The sequence below is a fragment of the Etheostoma cragini genome, chromosome 16, assembly GCF_013103735.1.
Source record: "Etheostoma cragini isolate CJK2018 chromosome 16, CSU_Ecrag_1.0, whole genome shotgun sequence".
Lineage (NCBI taxonomy): Eukaryota > Metazoa > Chordata > Actinopteri > Perciformes > Percidae > Etheostoma > Etheostoma cragini.
The window spans coordinates 362,711-368,300 of NC_048422.1; the positions used below are offsets into that span (position 1 = coordinate 362,711).

Genomic DNA, 5,590 nt, shown 5'->3' on the forward strand with positions numbered 1-5,590 from the left:
CTCTCTCTCTCTCTCTCTCTCTCTCCATCACGCCTGCAGCACCCAGGAGCAGCTTCGGGAGGCTGTGATTGCCTCCGTCCTCCCTCCATCTGTCTGCTTGTGACGAACATATTTCCATAAAGAAATCTGTTGTGCGCGTTCATTTTACATATCGTGCCACTCTCAGTGGCCCCGCCCTCAGCGCCCCCATCAGGGCTGCTAGTGTTTTAGGCCACATATTGTTGGCGATTACAGTTTTAACACACACACACACACACACACACACACACACTGCAATATTAATGTGCTCAATGTAAAACACTGTTATGTATAGAAAACACTAGTAAAGCCATATCAGCAGACTTTTGGTCTGTTCAGTGTTGCACTTCGGCTACTATGTATGCACACTCAGTTGTCCTTCCAATGAAACACACACACACACACACACACACACACACAAACAAGCTTCTGCAGCTTTATATGCACATGTATCATCTGCAGCAGAGGGGTCCAACTCACTGGAAAAGGAGAATCAGACATGTGTAGTTTATTGATATGGAGTTCTTTTTGTTTCTTTATAATCCAAGCAAACATTATGAAGGTATGAGAGCACATTTATCACTGCGATCAAAAACCGATTTTCTCTTTTTTCATCACGAAAGGTGTTGCTTCTGAATCAAAAAGGTTTGAAATGAAGTTTTTCGAGACATGCATGGCTTCAATAAGATTGGTGGGTTTGACTGGTCCAACATTTATGGTGAACCTAAACTGGCGGGATCAAAATCTGCATGGGGCCGGATTTGGCCCCTGGCCTTGAGTTTGGCACGGGGTCTAGACCTTGAAGAAGGGGCACAGGATGGGGACATGGGGGTCATATAGGTCACTGGAAAGCTGGAGGTTGGGTTGTTCTCCCTAATCATTGTCAGAACAGAGTGACCCAACTCCTAATCCTTTCTTTTAACATACTATGCTATGAGGTTTTTATAATACACTATATATACTACAGTATGACAACCCCTTGTGTCCTCTGATGCTGGGCACACCCCCGGCTGTCTGGACAGGCAGATCTGCGCAGCATCTGGAACTTGACTGCTGCCCACCGCCCTTACATGTGAGGTTGAATGGGGGGGGGGGGGATGGGGGGTAGTGAAAACTACTGCTCAGCACATCACAAGGACGGAGCTTTCATCCATCCAGTAGAGGACGGCCAGTCCCAGTGGTGAGGATCCCAATGTCCCCGGTTACAAACTGTCTGGCTGCATCTGGTCCTGCACCACCGGGATCAGGCTTACTTCTATAGTTGGGCTGAAGTCCTGAAAGTGGAGAGAGATGGGGGATGAGATGCAGCAGGGAGACGCAGAACCCGGAGTAAACCTCTTCATATGTATATATACTAGGACTTTTTTAATCACTTTTTCCACATACCTCTTGTTTTATTAATTTGATCATTTCATCCAACACACTATTTTATCATACATTTAATTTATTTTTGACATACAATGATATGATTTCTTTCAACCTACTATACTTAAATGTATAAAAGCTTATTTGTCAGGGAGACTGGGAGATGTTATTGATAATTAATAGTTAAAGTATAACACAACCTAGAACGATGAGGATGGGATTCGAACCCACGCGTGCAGAGCACAATGGATTAGCAGTCCATCCCCTTAACCACTCGGCGACCTCATCTTCTATACGTGGACTGTACCATTTTCTTCACTTTCTGGACATACTATACTATGTCTTTTTTATCACTGTTTTGACATACTATACTATGTCTTTTTTATCAATTTTGTAACATCCTAAACTATGTCTTTTTATCACTTTTATGACATACTATACTATGTCTTTTTCATCAGTTTTATAACATACTATACTATGTCTTTTTTATCAGTTTTATAACATACTATACTGTCTTTTTTATCAATTTTATAACATCCTAAACTATGTCTTTTTTCTCCCTTTTTTGATATACTATACTATGTCTTTTTTATCACTTTTATAACACACTAAACTATGTCTTTTTTATCACTGTTTTGACATACTATACTCTGTCTTTTTTATCAATTTTGTGACATACTAAACTATGTATTTTTATTACTCTCATAACATACTATACTTTGTCTTTTTTATCACGTTCAAAACATACTATACTATGTCTTTTTTACAAATTTAATAACATACTGTAATATGTCTTTTTATCACTATACTATGGGACTTAATTCATCACTTCATCAACATACTGTACTATGACTGTTTATAATAATCTTTTTGACACACTGTACCATGACTTTTGTCACTTTATTCAACATACTGCACTTTCCTACATTACTATACTATGACTTTTGTAATCATTTTTTTTAAAAAGGCAGTATTTTGAGGACAGTACGATGAGGATGGGATTCGAACCCACGCTTGCAGAGCACAATGGATTCGCAGTCCATCGCCTTAACCACTCGGATTTTATCACTGTTTTGACATACTGTACCATGACTTTGGTCACTTTATTCAACATACTCTACTTTCCTACATTACTATACAATGACTTTTGTAATCATTTTTTCCACTAAAGACAGTTTTTTGAGGACAGTACGATGAGGATGGGATTCGAACCCACGCGTGCAGAGCACAACGGATTAGCAGTCCATCGCCTTAACCACTCGGCCACCTAATCTTCTATACGTGGACTGTACCCTTTTCTTCACTTTCTGGACATACTATACTATGTCTTTTTTATCACTGTGTTGACATACTATACTATGTCTTTTTATCAATTTTGTAACATCCTAAACTATGTCTTTTTATCACTTTTATAACATACTATACTTTGTCTTTTTTTATCAGTTTTTTGACATACTATACTATGTCTTTTTTATCAGTTTTATAACACACTAAACTATGTCTTTTTTATCACTTTTTTGACATACAATACTAAGTATTTTTCATCACTTTTTGACATACTATACTATGTCTTTTTATTACTTTTTTGAGGAACTATACTATGTCTTTTTTAATATATAACACACTAAACTATGTCTTTTTGATCACTTTTATAACATACTATACTATGTCTTTTCCATCAGTTTTATAACATACTCTACTATGTCTTTTTTATCACTTTTTTGACACAATATACCATGCCTGTTTTCTCAGTTTTATAACATACTAATCTATGTCTTTTTTATCACTTTTATAACATACTATACTATGTATTTTTTATCACTTTTTTTTACATACGATACTATGTCTTTTTATCACTTTTTTGAAATACTATACTATGTCTTTTTTATCACTTTTATAACATACTATACTATGTCTTTTTTTTAATAAATTTAATAACATACTGTAATATGTCTTTTTATCACTATACTATGGGACTTATTTCATCACTTTGTCAACATACTGTACTATGACTGTTTTTAAAAAAATTTTGACATACTGTCCCATGACTTTTGTCACTTTATTCAACATACTGTACTTTCCTACATTACTATACTATGACTTTCTTAATCATTTTTTTCACTAAAGACAGTTTTTTATATATAAAGTATATATAAACTGTCTTTTTTATCACTTTTATGACATACTATACTATGTTTTTTTAATCAGTTTTATAACACACTAAACTATGTCTTTTTTTATCACTTTTATGACATACTATACTATGTCTTGTTGATCACTTTTATAACATACTATGTCTTTTTTTATAAATTTAATAACATACTGTAATATGTCTTTTTATCACTATATTATCAATGTACTATGGGACTTAATTCATCACTTTGTCAACATACTGTACTATGACTGTTTTTAATATATTTTTTGACATACTGTACCATGACTTTTGTCACTTTATTCAACATACTGTACTTTCCTCCATTTTTATCACTTTCATAACATACTATAACATGTCTTTTTCATCAGTTTAATAACATACTATACTATGTCTTTTTTATCAGTTTTATAACATACTATACTATGTCTTTTATTTATAAATTTAATAACATACTGTAATATGTCTTTTTATCACTATATTATCATTACTACTACTATTATCATTACTATACAATGACTTTCGTAATCATTTTCTCCACTAAAGGCGCTTTTTTGAGGACAGTACGATGAGGATGGGATTCGAACCCACGCGTGCAGAGCACAATGGATTAGCAGTCCATCGCCTTAACCACTCGGCCACCTCATCTTCTATACGTGGACTGTACCATTTTCTTCACTTTCTGGACATACTATTCTATGTCTTTTTTATCACTGTTTTGACATACTATACTATGTCTTTTTTATCACTTTTTTGAATACTATACTATGTCTTTTTTTATCAATTTTGTAACATACTATACTATGTCTTTTTATCACTTTCATAACATACTATACTATGTCTTTTTCATCACTTTTATAACATACTATACTATGTATTTTTTTATAAATTCAATAACATACTGTAATATGTATTTTTATCACTATACTATTGGACTTATTTCATCACTTTGTAAACATACTGTACTAAACTGTATTTAATTTTATTTTTGACTTACTGTACCATGACTTTTGTCACTGTATTCAACATACTGTACTTTCCTACATTACTATACTATGACTTTCTTAATAATTTTTTTCACTAGGACAGTTTTTGAGGACAGTACGATGAGGATGGGATTCGAACCCACGCGTGCAGAGCACAATGAATTAGCAGTCAATCGCCTTAACCACTCGGCCACCTCATCTTCTATACGTGGACTGTACCATTCTTTACACTTTCTGGACATACTATACTATGTTTTTTTTATCACTGTTTTGACATACCATACTATGTCTTTTTTATCAATTTTGTAACATCCTAAACTATGTCTTTTTATCACTTTTATAATATACTATACTATGTCTTTTTCATCAGTTTTATAACATACTATACTATGTCTTTTTTATCAGTTTTATAACATACTATACTGTCTTTTTTCATCAGTTTTTTAACATACTATACTATGTCTTTTTTTATCAGTTTTATTACATACTATACTATGTCTTTTTTATCAATTTTGTAAGATCCTAAAATATGTCTTTTTTATCACTTTTATAATATACTATAGAATGTCTTTTTTTATCAGTTTTATAACATACTATACTTTGTCTTTTTTATCAGTTTTATAACGTACTATACTGTCTTTTTTCATCAGTTTTTTAACATACTATACTATGTCTTTTTCATCACTCTTTTGACATACTACACTATGTCTTTTTTTTCAGTGTTTTGACAAACTAAACAGTTTGTCTGTTTTATCACTTTTATAACATACTATACTATGTCTTTTTTATCCCTGTTTTGACATAATGTACCATGACTTTCGTCACTTTACTCAATATCCTCTACTGTCCTACATTACTATACAATGACTTTTGTAATCATTTTTTCCACTAAAGACAGTTTTTTGAGGACAGTACGATGGGATTCGAACCCACGCGTGCAGAGGACAACGGACTAGCAGTCCATCGCCTTAACCACTCAGCCACCTCATCATCTATACGTGGATCGTACCATTTTCTTCACTTTCTCGACATACTATACTAAGTTTTTTTTATCACTGTTTTGACATAC

At 33.3% G+C, this 5,590-nt stretch overlaps 1 protein-coding gene, 1 long non-coding RNA gene and 4 other non-coding genes across 6 annotated transcripts in view; 1 reads left to right on the plus strand and 5 right to left on the minus strand.

The window, feature by feature from the left end:
• Positions 1-125, minus strand: part of ajm1 (apical junction component 1 homolog) — a 12,990-nt gene extending 12,865 nt beyond the window's left edge. Inside the window, exon 1 of the mRNA XM_034896648.1 lies at positions 1-125. This exon is cut by the window's left edge and continues 184 nt beyond it. The gene's annotated coding sequence lies outside the window, so the exon portion shown is untranslated.
• The window catches only part of LOC117959482, a 15,468-nt gene extending 14,330 nt beyond the window's left edge, over positions 1-1,138 (plus strand). The window contains exon 3 of the long non-coding RNA XR_004659947.1: positions 1,127-1,138. This is a non-coding gene — a long non-coding RNA (uncharacterized LOC117959482). The remainder of the gene's footprint in view (positions 1-1,126) is intronic.
• A 451-nt stretch (positions 1,139-1,589) lies between these two features.
• Positions 1,590-1,671, minus strand: trnas-gcu. The gene has a single exon. It is a non-coding gene; the product is annotated as a tRNA-Ser (tRNA).
• A 903-nt stretch (positions 1,672-2,574) lies between these two features.
• Positions 2,575-2,656, minus strand: trnas-gcu. Its single transcript has one exon. It is a non-coding gene; the product is annotated as a tRNA-Ser (tRNA).
• A 1,445-nt stretch (positions 2,657-4,101) lies between these two features.
• On the minus strand, positions 4,102-4,183 carry trnas-gcu. The gene has a single exon. It is a non-coding gene; the product is annotated as a tRNA-Ser (tRNA).
• Positions 4,184-4,639: 456 nt separating this feature from the next.
• On the minus strand, positions 4,640-4,721 carry trnas-gcu. Its single transcript has one exon. It is a non-coding gene; the product is annotated as a tRNA-Ser (tRNA).
• Between the last annotated feature and the right edge of the window lie 869 nt (positions 4,722-5,590).